This window comes from Camelus ferus, chromosome 8 (genome assembly GCF_009834535.1).
Source record: "Camelus ferus isolate YT-003-E chromosome 8, BCGSAC_Cfer_1.0, whole genome shotgun sequence".
NCBI classification, from domain to species: domain Eukaryota; kingdom Metazoa; phylum Chordata; class Mammalia; order Artiodactyla; family Camelidae; genus Camelus; species Camelus ferus.
Genome location: NC_045703.1, coordinates 22,229,685 through 22,250,996, shown reverse-complemented (window position 1 = coordinate 22,250,996; position 21,312 = coordinate 22,229,685). Strand labels below are relative to the sequence as shown.

The following is a 21,312-nucleotide window of genomic DNA, read 5'->3' as shown; positions in this document are numbered from 1 at the left end:
ATTGCATGAATGTGTTTGATTGTTATATTATATTTCATTCTACAAGGTCATAGCAAATATATAAACTTGTTAAGGAAACATAAAAAGAGAATCACATATATGAGCTAATTCATGTAAAAGTCCCTTTCAGTATGGTAGCTACATGAGTCAGCATTAAATACTTGAACAGTAAGTCCCAGGAACTGTGTGTAAACAGGGATGCTAGCTATGGTGCTTAGATATTTAATAACGTAGAGAAATGATTTCTGAAGTCTGCACTTTTTTGGATGTTTAGAAGGAAGCAGTCAAGGGACGATGGCCACTATTTTGGGTAGCTCTAAATATGTTCATAGCCACAAGGTGTCCTTTATTGCAGCATCGTCATGTAAGCTAAATTTATAGGTGATGGCAGGCAGAGGCAGCATGAGGTAGTGGCAGGAGCTCTACATCGTGGGTTCAAGTCTCAGCCTAGCCACCACCTAGGAATGGGACTTTGCGCATGTTACTTAGCCATCTTGATGAACTTCAGCTCCATTACTGGTAAAAATAAAAGGTTTGGTTTTGCCCTTCCAAATCTACATCCGCCTTCCAACTGGAATATCCTGCATTCTACTGCTATGAATGTGACACAGAGTTGAAATGTAAGATGTATGACTCCAACATGAACAGTTGCTCACGGAGCTGAAATTTTGATGTATTTGCATCGAGGAAACACTCCTCGGGGGAAATCTTTAGCGGGGGAAAAGCTGACATCACACTTGGGCTGAGGGCTGACTTGTAAAACAGAGGAATGGTGGGTACAGAGATTAGATTCCTTAACTCTGTGAAAGTTTGGAGTCACAAAAGCTGTGTCCATGTGATTCAGATGAAATCTGAAACAATTATTAGATATTTTCTAACTACCCAGGGGTTTGTAATTGTGTTTGACAAAACACATGGTTGACATCACATTTTTCAATTTTTAGCCAGATGTTAGGTGTCATATGAGCCCAGCCAAGAGCGGTCCATACTTCACAAAGGCAATTCCAAGTGATGAAAAAAATCAGTTCTTTTAGTTGCCGCAGAGAACATTAAAAAACCAAGTTATTGACTCGGGCTTGACATCTGCCTGGTTGAGTTCAGCCAAACTGAACTGTGTTTTATGGCCTAACTTGGTGATTATTGGTTAAGATGCTTCCCTTTGCTGTTTATGCTATCAGTCTGCTTTTCATTTTATTTTTTTTAAATACATGTCCCATCTCTTTCATTTTCAGCAGAGAACCTCACTCTATGGTTTAGGACTCTTTCAGCAAATGAGAGAAAACCCAGCCCAAGCTGGCTTAAGCAAAAGTGAAATTTGTTGGTTAAGCTACTTGAAAAGCCCAGGGAAAGATCTAGCTTCAAATGAAGCTCAGAGCAGGGCCTTGATCTCCATCACCAGGACCTGGTTTTTCTCAGTCTCTCTCTCTCTCAGCTCCATTCCTTCTGGTTTAAGTCTATCCTCAGAGAGTCTTTTCCCACCATGGAAACCAGATAATGCATATCGTTTCTGCTTGAAGCCCTGTGGGGCTTCTTCTACCTGCCTCTTAACCAGAAGCCTCAGCAAATGTCCCATCACATCCTATTAGCTCCTGTGGTACAGCACACCTAGACCAGCCACTCTAGACAGCAGAATGTGGTGTTCTCATTAGCAGAGGACTAGATCATGTGCTCCACTCCAGAGTCACAGGGTGGAGAAAGGAAAGGGGTGGTTCCCCAAGAGAATTCGGGTTTTGGTTGCCAACAGGAGGTGGCATGGATGCTGGGTGGTCAGACCCACCTGTCCTCTGCACCCAGAACCTACTTTATGAAGGCAAGTGGATCTTTTTTCAACTTCCCAGTTCACATCCTCTTTCTTTCTGTGATCTTAGAAGAATAGAATACCCTCTTCCTGTTAATGGCCAGCCTATCCACCAGTAGCCTTGACTCCTTCCATCTGGTCCAGGATCTGACTTCATCAGTCATGGTTACACTGTGGTTACTATTTCAGATGTCTTCACCTTCTCGTTTTCTACTGGCTCTTGCCTTGGTGTATAAACCTGCTTAGTTCTATCTTATAACACACGCACAAACACACATTATGTTGACCCATCTCCCTTTTCAGCTTCCATGTAATACATTGCCTCTTCTCATAAGGGTTCCACCTACCCCCCAAAATGTGTCTATGCTTCCTGCCTCTACTTTTTTCCTGTATCACTCGCGCTCAGCCTGCTGTCCCTATACCTCTATGACACCATACTTTCTATATTACTAAAGGTTTGTTCCTGAAGACAGAACCTGTTGTGTGTACTTTAAGGAAGAAGAGAGTTTTCCTTCCAATTTTGTTGAGTTATAATTGATGTATAGCACTGTGTAAGTTTAAGAAGTACAACATGATTTGATTTACACACATTATGAAGTGATGATCACAGTAAGTATAGTGAATATCCATCATCTCATATAGGTACAAAATCAAAGAAATGGAAATTTTTTTTTCTTGTGATGAGAACTCTCAGGATTTACCTGCACTCTTAACAACTTTCATATATAACATATAGCAGTGTTAATTATTTTTATCATGTTGTACATTAAACCTCTGGTATTTATTTATCTTATAACTGGAAGTTTGTACCTTTTGACTGCTTTCATCCATTTCCACCTTCATTCCCCCTCTACTTCCCTACCTCTACCTCTGGTAACCACAAATCTGATATTTTCTTCTATGAGTTTGTTTGTGGTTTTTTTTAAATATAATGGACCTACAATACTATGTTAGTACCTGTTACACAATGTAGTGTTTCCATTTTTCTATACAGCTCAAACTTATCACCACCGTAAGTCTAGTTACGACATATCACCATACAAAGATACTGCAGTTATGGACTATATTCCCCACACTGCACATTTTACACCCGTGATTCATTTATTTTACAACTGGAACTTTATAACTCTTAATCTTCTTCGCCTATTTCTCTCTTCCCCGACACCGTCTCTTCTGGCAATCAGCTGTTTGTTCCCTGTATCTATAACTCTGTTTCTGTTTCATTATGCTTGTTCATTTGTTTTATTTTTTGGATTCCACATATAAATGAATCATACAGTATTTGTCTTTCTCTATCTGACTTATTTCACTTAGTGTAATATCTTCTAGGTTTATCTATGTTGTCATAAATGGCAAGTTTGCACTCTTTTTATGGCTGAGTAATATTCCATTGTAAATATATACCACATCTTCTTTATCCATCTATTGATGGGCATCTAGGTTGCTTCCATATCTTGGCTGTTGTAAATAATACTGCAGTGAACACAGGGGTGCATATATCTTTCTTAATTAGTGTTTTTGTTTTCTTCCATTAAATACCAACGAGCAGTATTTCTGTATCATATAGTAGTTCTATTTTTAACTTTTTGAGGAATCTCCATACTGTTTTCCAAAGTAGCTACACCAATTTACCTTCCTACCAACAGTGCACGAGGGTTCTCTTTTCTCCACATCCTCACTAACACTTGTTCTTTGTGGTCTTTTTGATGACAGCCATTCTGACAGGTGTGAGGTGCTATCTCATTGTGGTTTTGAATTGCATTTCCCTGATGCTTAGTGATGCTGAGAATCTTTTCATGTTCCCGTCGGCATCTGTGTGTCTTCCTTGGAAAAATGTCTACTCAGATCCTCTGCCCATTATTTATTTGGGTTGTTTGTTTTCTAATGTTGACCTGTATGAGTTTTTTGTATATTTTGGATATTAACCCCTTATCTGATATGTTGTTTGCCAATATCATCTTTCATTCAGTTGGTGGCCTGCTCATTTTGTTGATGGTTTCCTTTGCTGTGCAATAGCTTTTTAGTTTGATGTAGTCCTATTTGTTTATTTTTGTTTTGTTTCTCTTGCCTGTGGAGACATAGCTGAAAAAATATTACAACAACTTATGTCAAAGAGTTTACTGCCTATGTCTTCTAAAAGTTTTATGGTTTCAGGTCTTGCATTTTAGTCTTTAATCCATTTTGAATTTATTTTTTTGTGCCTGGTGTGAGAGAGGAGTCCAGACTGATTCTTTTGCATGCAGTTGTCCAGTTTTCCCAACACCATTTGTTAAAGAGGCTGTCTTTTCCCCATCGTATGGTTTTGTCTCCTTTGTTGTAGATCGACTGCCCATATAAGTGTGAGTGAGAAGAGATTTAATATAGGAAATTTGAAGCCTCTGCTTTGAGAAGCAGACTTTAAGGAAGCTGCTGCTAGTGTCAGAGAATCGTGGTAAAATAGAGCCAAATTTTCTGCTGCTTGGAGTGCAAGAGGATGATTTCAGGATGATGCCCAGAAGCCTATGGTAAATCTCCAAGGCCACCAAGCTTAGGTACATGCCCTCAGGGAGCCACATCTTCTCCTTCTCTCCTGCCCTCTAATTCTCATGGGAGCACCTTCTAGTTACAGAGTCGAATGGGAACGTTACTGTTGAGGGAGTTGGAGGGATATGGTTTCTAGCCTTTAAGCCCCTGCAGTACAATGGAAAGCTCAGAAGAGTAAGACTAGTCCTGAAAGTTAATAGATGTTAATAGTCTCTGGTACATTATCAGGCACAGGCACTTTGTTCGGCTCTCCTTGTTAAATCTCATGCTGGTAGTTCTGTCCCTGAGCTAATACTTATTCATCTACACTGTGAACTCCCCGCTGAGTTTTCTCATCTACTCTCGTCATTCTAGTCACCTGCAGCCTGCTGAAGCCTTTGTAACTCCACCGCTGACTTCTCTGTGAATTTCATGCTTGTACAACTCTTGGCTGGACCTTCTCATCTTATTCACCCATAACAACCACAAACTCAACCTGATTGAGAATGAAATCTTTAGCTTTGCTCCTGAACCCAATCTTCCTCCAAATTCTCTGTCTCCTTTAACCACATATTCAATCAACCACTAAATCTAATTTTAAAAATCTTTATCTTTGCCTTCTCTACTCTACTGTCCAGGCTCAATGACTCAGTGCCTTTTACCTGGGCCACTACAGTCTCCTACCTGGACTTCCCATCTCGAACTTCTCACCTTGAATCTGTTCTTCAGAGCTGAAGGGATTGATCTACTACATATTCTGCAATGATTCACTTTTGCTCAGAACCCTTGATTGGCTATAAGGTTAGAAAAAGGAAGGAATGATTCATCAGATAATTCTCAATAATTCATCAAAGAAAGTAAACAGATGAACTGCAAGTATTTATGAAAGACCAAATGAAGATCAGAATTGGAACAGAGAGACAAAAAATTGTATTCCAAATGCTTTGACTCTTATTACCCAGAATGAATGTTCCATTGTATCAGCTGAAGATTCAGAAGAGGAAAATCTGAAGAAGAATCCAATCCTTTATGCTCTAGTGTTTAATATGGAGTTTATCAGACAGTCTGGTTATGTTTGCAGACTTTGTGTTGACTTCTCATGTGTTCTTAGTTTATTTCTTATTTTCAGTAGGTGGATTTCAACGTGCAGGCTCTTTAGATACAAGATAGAATATGATGCATGGGAAGAAGATGGTCAGAAAAAGACAGAGACCAAGGGGAAATGCAACTCTGCTAGATAAAACAGAAGCAAAGGAAGAGTCCCCTGGAAGGAATAGTGTCCACCTGCCTTCTGCTACCCCAAAATGCATTGGTTAACCCGAATCACAGCCTTCACTGATAGCAGTGTTCTGGATGCTTCCTTCACCTGGGTCAGTTTGGCTCTGTGAGGAGAAAAGCTACAAGTAATATTGTCTAAAGGCCACTTGGAAGGGTGCAGAGGGGATAAGTACTGGGAAAGTAGCCTTCTGTCCTGAAAGCAGATGCACTTCCACAAACAGGTAACATCTGGATGCCCAAACTGGGCAGAGATCTCTGTGGCCATCACTTTCGCCTTGTTTCCTAGAGAGGGGACTTTCTTCAGTGTCGGGAGATCGGTGTGGACCTAAGACTGCTTCCCTCGCCATTCCCTGTCTGTCTTTCCCTATCCCCTGCCCTCTCTCTACCTTCTCTTTCTATCAGATCAAAATTCACTCTCATTTCCCTCACCGCTGACCATTTTCTCCTCCCTCTTCTTCTCCAGTACCACCATGCAATGGGTTATCTACTGCGGATCCTTTAAATTCTGACTCCGTACTGGCATTTGAGTCATTATGGAGACTGATGGTGAATGATATAGGAAATGAGAATAAACAAAAATTTTTTAACATTTTAAGCACAAGTGCTGATTAATTTGGGGGCCAATTTAGGAATTAAATCTTCTACTGATTGATTAATATTTTACCTCCAGGAGTGGAAGCATTGTATATAAGCAAAACTATAATCCCCCAACGTATAGCAACTTGTTAATATGTTTGGCTAGAGCCTAATTAAAGGGCAAGTACAGTCTCTCTCCACTTACGAAAGAAAGAGGAAAGGGAAAGTTGGCCCTTTAATGCAATTGACAGTGATAATATTTGCTCGTTTCCTGATCTTTGCTGAACATTAGAGCTCTCAGCCCATCGAGACATAAAGTCAGCATGGGTAATGGTTAGTTAAGACCAATGTCTCTGATGTCAGACTGCTCAGGTTCATGTCTTGGCTTTTCCAGTTGCCAGATTAGGTGACTATGACAAAGTGTATTTGTTTTTGTTTTTTTTTTAACCTCTTCGTGCTGCCATTGGTCTGTCTCTGAAATGAGAATAGGGGTAGCTCGTGGGGCTGTTGTGAGGATTATGTGAATTGATATGAATACTGCATCTAGATCCGCTCTTGGCATATAAAACTTACATACACGACATACTATAAAAATGTATAATTGAAGACCAGCCTAAAAATTATTTTAAAATTGCCTTATTTATGGTTTTAGGGCACGCAGGGGCAATGTCTTCTGTCCAAAAGTGGAGTTCATACTTGCTCTGTACTGTTGATGCTAGGAGCTTCTTAGCAACGAGCACTTTTAAAGAAATGCTTTATAAAGTAGCCTGTCTGTTGAAAATCATTAGGTATTCATCCTAGAAGTCAAAGACCACATTCAAAGCAAATTATATGCATGTTTCCTAAAAGCGTTAATGTGCTAATCTGCTGGTTTCCTGATCTAGGCAAAATGCCACAATTTTCCACATGAGCAAAATACCATCATTCCTAAAGATTTCATATAAATATTACCCACTGTGCTTCACATTTCCAAGTGTGAATTTCCCCATGAGGGTCAACAAGCTTGAACTGGCATTGGGATCGGTAGAATGATTTCACTTCAAATTATAACCCCCAGTCCTTCTAATAAGGAAGAGTTGGCTGATTGGGGTACGAATTCCTTCACTCTAGTAAATAGTTGGATTCCTCATTATGACAACAAAACCATTACTTGCAAGACATCAGTTTTCTACTTTTCCCCTGGGAAATGTTGCTAAATATTTCTGGGGTTCATGGATGGTGCTATTGAATATTAAACAAAGGGAGAAGCCATCTTTTAGCCAGTGAGAGTGTACTTTTGATACGAGAGAAAGATAATGAGACAGAAACAGCACCAGAGAACAAGGTGAAAAACTACTTGGTTTTACTCAAAGGACCGTGAAGTGGAGGGATGGATCCAACAGGACTCTGGAGGACGCCCCTTCCCTCTTTCACGCTCAGTGTCTTATTTTACTGTGCTGTTACAAGCTGATGGCTTTTGCTCCTTAAAATGGTGTTAACCTTCTGAGCTTAGATGAAATCAGGAGATTATCAAACATTCAGGTGTTGTCCAGTTTTTCCATTCATGTTCCCAGGCTTGAATAAACGGTTGCAATTCTATGTGCTCAAGGTTTTCCTTTCTTTCCCTCTTTCCTTCCTTCCTTCCATCCTTCCTTCCTTCCTTCCTTCCTTTCTCTTTCTTTCTTTCTTCTCTTTTCTTTCCTGCTTTGGCCTTCCTTCTTATTTTATCCTAAACAAGTCAACTCTTAAAAAATAATAATGATAATTCACGTACAATTGGGTTTACAAGGTATTCAGGGGAGCACGATGCTACATGTTATGTTTGAGGGTTAACACTTGAGCCATAGGTGGGGATTTAGACATGCCCACATGCCCATTCTTGGCCACATAACTCCCTTTTGCTTCAAATGCACTGTAGTGCTCTGTAATCTGAAACTGGCCGTAATTGGCATGTGTGCATTTTCCTCAGGGCTTGTTCGTAAGACTATCTTTTCTTGCTCTCTACTCAGTAGGCTCCATATTCCTTTAGGCCTCTTAGGGCTAAATTGCTTCACTCTTTTGCCAATAGTGTCTGCTCCTCTATGAGAAAGAAAATCACTAAGTTTCAGGAAAAAGAGCTAAATCTATCATTAATGGTATGTTGACCTTCTTGCAGGTGCTTTATATGTTATCTTAGAATTAGGGTTTATTGTCTCTACCTTAATCATCTACCTTATATTTGACATAATGTTGAAGGGTGACCTGGTGGCATGATTTGAAGTTATTTACGAACCATTAAGTAACTGGCGTCAAAGGTCTGATGCTGGTGGGCCCAGCGTTTCGGTGCTGCATTCCCTGCATGTTATCTTGACCACTGAAGATGTTCATTTAAATAGACTTCCAGTTGTCGTGTTTTTTATTCTGACTATAAAATCAATATATACATATTTGAAGACGATTTGGAAAAGCACCCAAAGTAAAGAGAAGTGAATAACGTCACTCATAACCTCAGCATTCAGAGATCATATCCTTGAACATTCTGGTGTTTTTCCTTTTGGGTGTTTCACACATACACCCTGCGTTCATAACCAAATTGCAGTCTCTCACTTGTGTGTGGCTTTGTCTCCTGTTTTTGTTTAGTCAGCATTATACGGTGAGACTTTGATGCTGACATCAAATACTCTTCAAAAATAGGATTTTTAAAAACTACACATTTCCTGCTTTCAAGTGCGAACTATGATTCGCTTTATCAACCTGCAGTGATTCCGAGTCTCACTCTCGGTAACAACGCTGGGATGAGATTCTGCCCTCCTCCGCCCTCCAGCCTAAGCTCAGCAGCGGCTCGGACGGTCCAAAGGAGAAACGAGCAGCTCTGGGCGCAGTGCGTACGTGCGCCTCACGCGTCTCTGCCCCGGCGCGGTCAGGAGGGATGGCTTAGTCAGATAATGGAAGGGGCCCCGCTTGCCCCAGCCATGTGGCTTCTGCTCCGATCTTTCCGTTCCAGGTTCCCGAAGCATAAAATCACTCAAAGCCCTGGGCCCTGGTCCTAGGACCGCCCCAGGTCCCCCGCCCACGCGGCTCCTGCCCGCCCTCAACCCTCCCACCCACCCCGGCCGCCTGGCCGACCACGGCCCCCCTCGTGCTCTGCTGCCTCTCCATGAGATGCTCCTTTCATTCCTTTTTTCCTATTTCTTCTTCAAGTCTCCCAGTCTCTTCCTTAATGTTTCCTCTGTTCTTCACACAGTCAGTGGATACTCCCTCTGTCCTTCCTAGAAACTCTTTTCTCTCCCTTTTAGGTAATTCTAGGAGTTATTTTATTGTTCATATTTCTAGCTCCTGCACTGAAGGTGCTTGATTCCCCTTTGTAATTTCAGCACTGACTCCCTGCTCCATCCAGAGCTGGCATTCAGTAAGTGTTGACTGGTTGGAAGATGGAGAAATGAATGAATAAATGGTCCACTCTGAAGGTACAGGAACAGAATTATGCTCTGTTTGCTCTGCATAGCGTTGTGAAATTAGGATTTCCACGTTAATGGAAATGCCATTTTGTGTATGTGTTTTCAAAGCAACAAGAAATGTTTGAGATGAGCTAAATACATCCATAGAGATATTCAATACTGTCCACCGTTCCAGCCTCACTTGACATCTTCTCAGTGTCCCCATTGCCAGCCTCTCTGGGGTCTTCCTCCTGCCGTGCTTCCACTCGCCACAGGGCATTTGCACCTGCTGGTCTCCCATTCCAGAAGTTTCACCCCTTTCTTCCTTAATATGTTAACTTCCACTTATCCTCAGCTCCCTGACCCAGTCCTCATTTCCCCAAGAAAGGCTTTTCTGACCCCCCTTTACTGATAGGAATGAAAACAATAGTGAGTGGCAGTAATAGTAGCTGGCATTTATTGAGAGCATCCTATAGACAGGCACTATTGCCAGCACTTACACTGATCATCTCATATAATGCTCCACGACAACCCTGTCTCTGAGATGGGGACCATCATTAACCTCATTTAAAAAGAAGAAAAAAGCTCAGAAAGATCAGGCAGTGTGTCCAACTTCACACAGCTGAAACACATTCAGCTATTAGCCATTCATCCTCTGCAGCCTTCTCATCCTGGGTACAATTTGAGGTTTATTTGCATGAGTTGTTGATTAAAGTCTGTAACCCAGCAGGTTGTTAGCTCAAGATCTCTGGATCCCTACTCCTTATACAGAGCCAGTGCAGTTTAGTTATTCAACAGATAACTTGTTGAATGAATATATTGCTTCGTTTGATCCAATATTCCAGGCTAGTGTGGTCCAGGCAGTGTCACTATTTCTCTGTAACTGCCAGAAGGAAACTTTAACAGCACATATTAGCATGTACCCTTTTCATCTGAGTTCTGTTTCTCACTGTGCCATCTACAATGACAGAGAGTTTGTGTATGCTGATGTCCAGACAGCTGGTCTGACAGAGACATCTCTGTTAACTACACCCCTCCTCCACCCCGCCCGGGCCACAAGGATGTTATTTCAGTCCCAGCAGCCTGATATCTGGTTAGTGATACAGCACATTGCTGCATATAATCCTGAAACAATATACTTTGTCATTTGAAAAAAAAAGTTCCACAGCATGTTTGCCTTTTGGCCTAGTGGCAATGCTATGTCAGTCTTCAGGAATGTGTCTTTTGTATCCAAAAGCAAATTTAGCTTAGAGAAATGTTATCAGCAGTTCACCAAGAGGTTTAATTGTATGCTTTGAATGGCAGAAGAGGGGAAACCCTTAAAATTCAGGTTAAATCTATTAAGCTGAACATCCTGGGTTTGGTTGGCCGCCAAAATACACCATGATAAGAGTTTCAAAAGCTAATAACAGGGGAGATTAAATTGGTGTCCATTACAGATTTGTGGAAAGCTATTTCTTTGCGTTAAGACTTAACAGCTGAACTGAATAAAGTCTTCACCCTTCAATTTTTTTGTTTCATTTAGCTATAATTGCCGTTTTGGCCCATGGACCCAATGTTCTTCATGATGTCTTGGCACCATTCCTTCATCAAAAAAAAATATATGATGAAAATTCGAAGTAGCAGACCCTATGCGAGATCCTTCATTTCAATATGGGAAACCATGGGTGGGGAAATGGGACACCAAACAAACTGTGTTTGAAGGAATACATTATTTGTGGGCTGTCATTTTCATTGAAAATGAGATGTTGTTGCTACTTCTTAGCTACTCATTGCCAAATCTCTTTGGGGCTGTGTCTCTGCCCATGTACTGGATCGGTTCTGTGGCCAACCAAATGCATAGGTGGTCTAGATGCAAACCCTTTCCTGCAATATACAATGAATTTGAAGAGTTTTTGTTTCCCTTGGCACTTTCCTATTTATCTCGGAAAATCTAGACTATAACACACGCTCATCTAATTGCAGAAGTGTTAGACATTTAACCGTATTCTCGGAACTTTGAATGATTTTCTAGAAAACAGCCACTAGGCACACATTGACTGAATTAGCATATCTTCAGAGTTACGAGGGGCTTGGAATAAGAAGATCTGGGGTCTATTCCTTATACTGACAACTGTTGCAGGTCTCGGGCTGATCACTTTTATCTCCTGTTTTTAACGTATGATGTACAATTTCCCAAATGCCTTCCTGCCCGTGCTGAGTTGAAGCAATAAGTGTCAATGATATCTAACTTCTTGCCACCATAAAGTTATTTTATTGCCTCCTTCCTCAACACCACCAGGGTCATCAGGGAAAGACCTCCCACCCCTCCTGCTTTATATGCAATATTGTAAACTAGTAAATAGTTTTCCCATTTAATGAATCAAAAGCCTATTTCACTATAATTCCAGTAAAAGCACAAAGGCCCTTGATGTTTGAATTAGCATGTGACACATTTCTTAAGTAAAGATATGGTTTCCATTTAATCTGATTAAATATTTTAGTAACTCTCAAAGGCCAACATTCTAAACTAAATAGTTTATAGACACCCCTGTCATTTCAGGGGCTCCAGACTGAGAATGGCCAAGCTAGGTAGAAAGGTGTCAGCGGTTGTCAATGAGTACAAAGAATTTCTTCAGATTCTCAATTCTGAAAATAAGTGCACTTTTAGTTACCTCTACCCTAGTGGTGAGGAGAAAATGTTACTAGGGTGTAAGTTCCTCTCTGGGAGAGAGTCTTCATTTACCTTTGTGACCAAGGCCCCCAGAGAGTAGCTGGTGTAGAGTAGGCCCTTTTGCGATAAGGGGTAAAAATTGAGGAATCTGAGGGGTGAGGTGTGGTGACAAGGTGGACAGGACACTGGGAGGTCACAGAGCAGATCATCAGAAGCTTCCCGTGCTCCCTGCTCTCCACCTGACATCTGTTGTCATGACAGCAGCTTCAAGGGGCCAGCCATGAAGTTATAAGATCTTTCTGGAAAGAATGTAGTGTCAGACCCTTTGTTTTTCAGTAGTCTAATGTCATTGTGGCCTGGGATTAAATTCTGACTTCATCAGTGATCAGTTATATGAATTTGAATGCGTTCTGTAAGCTCTCTCTACCTCGGTTTCCCAGCTGTAAAATGGGACGAACTGCCTCATAGATTAAAAGTCAGGTAACAAACGTTGAAAGTCTGTCACATCATAGGCACGGAACAAATATCATGCCCTTTCCCCATTCTTACCAATAAATCACACGGAACAGACCAGGCTCTGCCTCTAGCAGAGCCATGGAGGCCAGGAGAGTAAAAGACACAGCTCCTGCCCTTCGAGCACATGGAACTAAACTTCACACACTTACATAGGGAATAGCTGCTGCCCGTGTCTTTGGGTCGGAGAGGCATTCTCCGGCTGTGCGGCCTGGGGACCTGGGCTTACGGATTTCCTCCAGTGCTTGGAGGGGAACTCCTCCTGGGTCTGAATCAGGAGCCCACAGCACTTCCTGCTCTGTTTTCAGCCTGACAAGTGTAGCACAGCAGTCTCAGAACACGCGCACACACACACGCACACACACACACACAAACACACACACAGCAAGCTAAGACGGTTTCTCTGTGCTGCTTACCTGTATTCACACACACAAGGTCACAAATCCTTCTTTCTAGGCTGTAAGGTAAAACTGATGCCTGCAAAGGAGGTGATGAAGGTTTTGTTGTCCCACACGGAGTAGCTGTAAATGGCTAAGCCTCCAAATAGCCAACATTAGTTCATTGAATAATCAAGATGATTTTTGATTTGTTTTTACCTCCTTGTACTACAATTCAATCAAGACTTTGGCAAGTGTTCAGATTTTTTTAGACCCCAGGACAGTCGATGAGAGTCACCATCCCTTGCACACAGCAGGAAGCCACCATCCTCCACCAGCCCTACATTCATTCTTATTCAAGGTAGAGAGAGACGTTCGCCACACGCTGGGCTAAGCCATGTCCAGGAGCATTCTCAGAACAATTCTCCACCAAGGGACCAATGAATAAGGTGCGAACCCCTCTTATGCAAGTCTCCCATTCCCAAAGCTAAGGGACAGACATTTTACTACACTGCTGGTGAGATGCCAGACAAACAGAAACAAGAAATAAACACAAGGTTTCTCAAGCAAACAAGCACTGTCTGGTTAGCCTATAGCTCAACCCAGAAACAACTGTCCTTCCTCCCTGTCCCTTCGATGGAGGGTGCAGCTTCAGTGCCATCGCTCTGCAGAAGCCTGACAGACTCAGAAAAGGGAAGAATGTGGCCAGCGAAGAGCACGTTTCCAACAAGCTGAGCAAACATGGCTTTGACGTCGGAGGGGAGTAGAGACACGGGTAACAAAGGAGACATGCACACATGGGGATTTTGTGGTACCTGGGCGGCTGCCCAGAGCACTAAATCCTGGCGTTGAGAATCCCTTTGAAGACCCTTCACAAGGCTTGGGAATTTCAAAGACGATCATCATAACTCAGAAAACCCTCCAAATGTCATTTTACCTTGTTCTTCTGCCTCCCCATTGTGCGGGCTGTCCCCAGTGACGGGCCGTCTTCCAGCCATCGCCCGGGGGAGGGGGTGGGCTGCAGCAGATGTGCACATCTGGATCACCTGCTGCTAACCCATCGGGCCCCAGCTTCCCTGTGGCTTTGGCTTCTACACGGCAGGAGAGGAGGGTGGCCTCATTTCTGAAGTAACTGAATCTTTCCGAATGAGGGTTTTCACTGTCAATAAAAACATTCTGTCCTGTTCAGGTTGACCAGTAATCTACACGTACTCCTCTTTGGTGGATGGAACGTTTCTCATTTCCTTGTCTGTGAACACGTGGCCCTTGGATTGTAGTCCTTATGAGGTATTTTTTAACAGAGAATACACAGCGGGGGGTGTTGGGAGAACCAAGAGTATCTCTTGTTAGATGAGTAACTTTGGCAAAAAGCAGCTTTGATTCTCACTCTAATTCTCCTTTTCCTCTGTGGGTTTTCAGCACAGTTCCTCTGAATACGGAGGGAAATCCAATATCTACATGGTGACTTTCAACCCTGTCCTGCCCTATTCAGTTCCCTTGTTTTTAATCATTAAGTGGTGAGTATACAATGACACTGCACATCTGTTTCTGGTCTGGGAAGATCAGTGAGGACAAGGGTGATTGAGAGCTACATTAGGTGAAGCAATTACAAAGAAATGTTAAAAAGTGGAAGTGTACCATTTCCCCATTTTATCTAATACATCCAACATCTGGGAAAGGATGACGTGAAGCTCGGTTGATGTGGTAGAGTGGGGGTGGTGACTTGTGGCGATGCATTAAATTTTAGCAAATGGCACACTTTGCAATAACCTAGCTGTAAAGATTGCCTGCTGGGAGACGTGTCTATGAGTGATGGCAAAACCCACTGGCATTTCATGGCAGAGTTTGCCCCCATGTGACTTTGAATACATGATTGCTTCTTTATGTTTTGTCTTTTAAAACAATCTGGTATTTAATTACAATTTGGCCTTCCCCTTTGATGATATTCTTCTATATGGGACTCCAGTTATCTAAAAAGCGCTAGGTAATTTTTAAAAGCACCAGACTTATTTCTAACAAGTAGCTTAAGCACCAGCAGAAACTGGTATATTAATATTAAACCCAATGGAAATGCAATTTTTAGTTTGAAGAATAAACATATGTTAGGAATTGCAAAAGTCAAAGTCCTCCAAGCAAGGTTAAGTTGCTCTTTAATACACTGAGTGTACATATTTAGAAGTCTGGGGATTTACAATCAGCCAGAGGACTATAACTTTCTCTTTTTCTGATTTGGTGTGTGTAAATTTGTAGCGCAAGTGTTTCATTTCTCTAGACATTTGCATTTAATTTGCTGCTGATTGTAATGTGAAAAAAGGGAAAAAATTTAAAAGGTAAGGAAACCATGCTCCAGAATGAATGCATTACATTTTAAGGATGACGCTAACATTTTCAGTTGTGTGTTTTAACCATGCCGTAATCTCAGAGAAGTGTGTGCAAAACTCTGCTCAGAGCATCTTTTTTTTTTTCCCCCCAAACCAACAACTTTTTATTGAAGCACAGTTTATTTACAATGTTGTGTTAGCTTCAGGTGTACAGCAAAGTGATTCAGTTACACATATATATTCTTTTTCAGATTCTTTTCTATTACAAATGATTACAAAGAGCATCTATCTATTTTGACCTTAAAGGAAGTATATCTAAAAATTTCAAGTAGTCAAAGAGCCCAATTCTGCCTTATAAAATAATATTTTATCTTGATCTGTGTCTTATTTCATCACTTAAAAGGACAGTCTATCACTTTCAACCTTGATTCTCACAATCTTAGGTCACTGTTGGCTTCCCCGTATGATGAGAAGGACAGTGTGCATGCTTTTTCCTTTAGTGTCTCACTTGTCTCTTTTTTGGTTGGGTGTTTTCTTGTTTTGTTTTTAACCTGCCACTTTGAGGAACTTAAAATCAAAGAGGGAGGGAAAGCAAATAATTAAAAGAAAGTAGTATGATGCTGCCGTGACATTTAGAGTGTTCAGAGTGATTTACAGTATGTCTGCCTTTGGGAAAATTTGGGAATTTGTATACATTAGAGATTTGACTCCATAAGGAGATTTTTCAGTTATTAGGACCAGTCCCTTGGGGATGGATCTGGCAGCCAGCCAAAGAACAGGAATCACTGAACTTGAGGCACCTTCTCTTGTTGAAGGGCGCACACACGGTGGGATTAATGAGATTAAATCTATCAGGCAGTGCCAGTGCCTGGACTCCTGAAGGACCTGCTCTGGGCTCCCCTAATCCCAGCAGGCGCCCCCCAGACACACTGTACACAGACAGCCTGTCATGGGGAGAGGATAAAAATAGAGAGAAAAGGGACACACTTGTGTTGCTGCTGTGTTTACAGAGCCCAGCTTTTTGGTCTTCAGAGGTCTTAGCCTCATGGAGCTGTAGGTGGTTGTTTTTCGTTTATTCCCCCAAAAGAATGTGAATGGGGAAAATATTGCAAACATCCCCTGCTTCAGCATTGTTTGATTTTTTTTTAAATGAATACAAACAGCTCCTAGCAGATGGCTGAAACAATTCTGCTCTTCACAAAACCTCTGCAGATGACACCGAATGTTAAGAAAATAATTCTTTCAATTAGTGTGTGGCCAGTGCACCTGTGAACTGGAATCATCCAAGGAAACATATCCGTGAATGTGAGGGAGAACAAGTCAGGGATTCATCCACCCTGCCTTCTTCTATTGCCACATTCGCGCAGATGTGAATCCTGGGGGTCAGATGCTGGAAGGACCGCCCGCCTACAATCCCAGGAGCATGAGAAACAGGAGTTCAGATCAGGAAAACGATTAATTCCAACTGTCCGCCACCAGTATCATTTCCCCTTGTTTTTAAGGATGCTTGTTTTTTATATTCTTCCTCAAATCATGATATGTAATTCATGGGTCCTTGGAGACAGTTGGCTATCTGGGACGCTGACAATTTACCAAGCCCTTATTCTTCAGAAACATTGATGAACATTCCACTTGCGCAGCATTGTGTTGGTATAGGGATATAGATGTGAGTAAGACCTAACCCTGCCTTGGAAATGCTTATGCTTTTTGCTGGAATCAGTTCTCCTTCTCTGCTTCAGCAATATATTACAGGGTGTCATCATCTCATGTTTTTCAGGGTTCTATTTTTGTCTGTGGGAGTAAGTAGGGGTTTCATCTTGTGTATCGATTATTGGATTGCTCTGTAACAAAGCACCTAAAAATAATGGCTTGAAACCACTACCATTTGTTAATGTTCACAAGTGCAGGGACCAGCTTAGATGATCCTTGCAGGGCTGACTCGTTCATCTGTGGTCAGCTGGTAGCTCAGTAGGGATTGGCTCAGACTAAGATGGTCTTCCTTGACATGTCAAGTAATTGGCCGTCTCTTGGTTTGAGTGATGGAGTGACTTGGCCACTTGTCTTTCATTATCCAGAAGGCTATCTCAGGGTCATTTCAAAGAATGATGACAGGTTTCCAAGGAAGCCAGTGACAGCATCCTTTTTAAAGCCTAGAGTCACAACTGATACAAGGTCCCTTCTGCTGTGTTTACTTGGCCAAAGCAAATCATAAGGCTATTCCAGATTCAAAGGTAGAGAAATAGAATCCACCCTTTAAATAGGAGAAACTGGAAAGTCACACTGGAAAGAGTTTGGATGCAGGACAGTGGGAGAACTGGGGCTCTTTTTGCAACCATATCCTTCTTATTCTTTAGAAATTGTCCAGCGAGTGTTCACCTGTCACGTCCTACACCTTGTTGGATTTTATGAACCTTGCCCAAGAATCAGGTTTTCTCTGAGCATCACCTGGATCTTCTTTAATGTGTATAGGCCGTAATCTCTAAGTAGTACTAGGGATAAGGAAAAAAAACTGTTAAGAAAAGGAGGGGGTGTTGCAGAAGAATTTGTCAAATCCTTTAATATGTTAGTGTGCCTCTGGATGGCTTTTGTATATCCTAGTCTTATTTGATCTTTTTTCAAGAAGTCACATGTGTTTCAGGGAACAGTGTGTGGAAAATGGTGCTTCAGGATGTGTTTCCAGTCTTGATCATTTACCTGTGAAGTGCCAGCTGTGGCGAGAATCAAGCTCTAGACCAAAGAGAAAGACTGATAGACAAAGGAAGTGGGGGGGCATTTGGGTGCTTGGAGCCTGTTCGGGCTTTCCTTGTGAGGGTGGTGCCTGGATGTAAACGCCTCTATGTCGTGCCATGGCATCCCTGGAGCTGGACGGGTCCTTGGAGAGTGCCTGAGGAGACGTCTCAGACCCTTCACTCCCACATGGCTTTCCCAGTGTCGCACGGCTAGTGACGTCCCAGCTCAGCTGGTACAGCTTCAGCCACTGCACAGACTGGCTGCAGTGGTAAGACTGCCTCATTCTCACCCTTGTGAAGCTTATAATCCACATTCATATCGATTGCTCACCCAAACAACTCGCCCAAAGCCATCTCGTAAGAGATGTGAAAGTATTTGATGATGACAACTATGTTCTTTTCGTTAAGTGTTTGCAGTTCTTCCAAAACCCATATTTGGAACATGCATATACTTACACAGAGACAGTTCCGTCATCTGGGCTTCTGTACCTTTTGATCATTTTGCCATTTACAGTGCGGTTGCTACTATATCAATACTTCTGTCTGCATCTGTTCCTAAAGTCCTGTGCGAGCATCTGGAGGCCAAGAGCCGTGTCTAACGCACCTTCTTTTCTTTTCCCACTGTTGCCTGGTCCTAATTTAGTTTCTCAGTGCACCTAGAATGACTGGTAGCCTTTGTTGATCAATACAATAATTTATGTTATGGATTATTAATTACAGAATTATGCATTCACAAGTGAAAGACATGGGAATTATTCATGTATTGTTTCTTTGATGACAAGAACTCCTCTTAGCAACGGTTTTACAACTGGAGTTCTTTCTCTCTTTTACACAAAAGCAGGTAATCCTGGGCTAAGTACTTCACGTTTGTCTCCAATACTCTTAGAGAGTAGAATCAACTCCAGATAATGCTGGCTTTTGATGCCTAATATTTTAGCAGGGGTGGGGTTGGGGGTGGGAATAATAGGCATAGAGATTTAGGGCAAATTAATGTTTTTAAAGATATGATTGGCTTATTGACTTTATGACATTCTTGTCCCATTGTTTGTTTTATCTATTCACTCCCACTGAAGATGGAAACCCTCAAATCATACATACTGAAGACCCTCATGGGTCAGGCAGGTTCTTTGAATGGGAAGCTCCTTTCTGAGTTCCTTCTACAGTCAGGGGTAAAATCTGCCTTGTTTGGCTCGGAACCCAGCCCATGGGCTATGACCTGGAGGGCCTTGGAGGGTGTGGGCTCCCTTCAGGGGAAGCATGTTTTGCACATGCCTTGTCCGGGTGAGAGAGGAACGGGGCACACGAGGGTGTGTTTGTCTGCCTGACACACTTCACAGTGGAGCATCATTTTTACACTTCTCTTCACTTAGCTGAGTGTCAGAGCTGGGGCTTATGCCAGATGATTCCACACCGGCCTCACTCCAGGACTGACCAGGAGACCTAAGATCAGTGTGCTGAGAAGTCACCGGGCGTGTCTCAGTGCGTGTACACGTCTGCATGTGTTTCTATGTGTTGAATACGAGCTCTCTGTACTGTTGCCAGAGCATCCGGCAAAATACAAACATCTCCATGGAAAACTGGATCTCATCTTTAACGTTTTCTTTATTGTTCACAAAACCTACATGGGAGCTCACTAATGCTTCACATCTGAAGTTTGGGCAGTGGTCCTGGGGTCTTCTCGTTAGTAATCCTGCACTGGAAATGTCGCTATTAACTGAAGACAGATGATAACCCCCGAACACCACCACGTGTCGCTCATTTAGCCTCCTGCCATAGCAGCACGATTATAACCAATGGCCAGGCTCCTTCTTGGAGCTGCCACAGAGAGTGCCAGACCTCACCCCGCTGGGTGAGGGAGGAGCATCCTCGCCTTCGGAGCAGAGCGTGAAATGAATGACAAGCAGTTTTCCATCGGAGTAAAAAATCACCTCTCTCAGACTAAATCACCAAGGCTCCAATCAAGGACCTTGATGACAAGTGAAATTAAATAAAACACGAGTGATGAAACACTGTAATATGTTTACGGTGAGCTAGTCCAGACAGCTGATAATTAACTGTTGCCCAAACAGTCACTTGGCAGGACATGACCATAACCAGGACACAGAGCAGTAGTTCATTGAAAGGACTAGTAAAGATCTTTGCATCTTTGAAGAAATATGTGAACTTCAATGGGGAAAGGATACAGGGAAACCACTGACCCTTCCAGGGCACAGGCTGCCTGGGAGTCTGGGTTCTGACCCATGCTGGTTTTTAGCTTGCACATTCTTGTCTGCCGTGGTAATCCTGTTTACGTGGTGCGGTCACAAGCAAATGTCTCCATGTGTTTTCTCCTGAGCTGCCACCCACAGAACCTACAAAAGTGGAAAACAAACGCAGATGCGCACAATTTAAATAAGTTAAAAAAACATGTTTTTATTATCGGCCTAGATTCTTACACTTAAAATAGTTTTGGTTTGAATCTTCTTCAGTCCCCTGTTTTTGCTGAATTTGGAGCAACCCTGCAGAGAGGAAAGATAGTATTTAGAAAAGAAAACAAATTCCCCAAAGGAACTTAAACAGAATTCACATATAAAAAGAAACCAAGACACTAAAAAGAGGCTTGCAGGTTCCCTGACTGCTTGTAGTCTTGGTTTCCTTATCTGTGAAATGAAGTTCGGACCAGATGACCCAGTGGTCCCCTTGGCACTCCTGCTTCATGAAATATTACTGGAATTTTATTCAAAGAATGTGCCGAAGCTAAGGCCAAACACATATGATTTAAATGTGATTCAGAAGAAGAAATGATCATACAATATAACCCCTAATCCAAATTTCTCCCGTGGTCCCCATGGTGTGTACATAGAGGGGATGGAGTCACACCCTGACGGCCGGAATCTGGTGGATCAGACTTTTCAGTTGACGTATGAAGAGATGTGTGTGTCCTCCTTTTTGGGGGGATTATATTATTTTCTGTCTTCATCCGATTCCCTTCCAACCTTGTAAGTACCATTCTTTGGAATGTCCTTGTAATCCAACTTTCATTTATTTCTGTAAAATGTGTATCCTTGAAAAACATGTAGTATTATTTTATTTTTTAAAATATATATAGGATATTTGCTACAAATCTCATTCTGTTTTACTTGTTTCACTTATATTTTTTAGATTTATTTCTTTCACTATGTTTGTTAGAT

The 21,312-nt window shown here is 42.0% G+C and overlaps 1 long non-coding RNA gene across 8 annotated transcripts in view; it reads left to right on the top strand.

The window, feature by feature from the left end:
• Positions 1–21,312, top strand: part of LOC116665292 — a 335,340-nt gene that overhangs the window by 297,798 nt on the left and 16,230 nt on the right. For 7 of the 8 annotated variants that reach the window (XR_004321831.1, XR_004321834.1, XR_004321830.1 and 4 more), the window contains 2 exons: positions 14,282–14,379; positions 14,512–14,609. The exons of the other annotated variant lie outside the window; for it this stretch is intronic. This is a non-coding gene — a long non-coding RNA (uncharacterized LOC116665292). The remainder of the gene's footprint in view (positions 1–14,281; positions 14,380–14,511; positions 14,610–21,312) is intronic. 8 annotated transcript variants of the gene reach the window in all.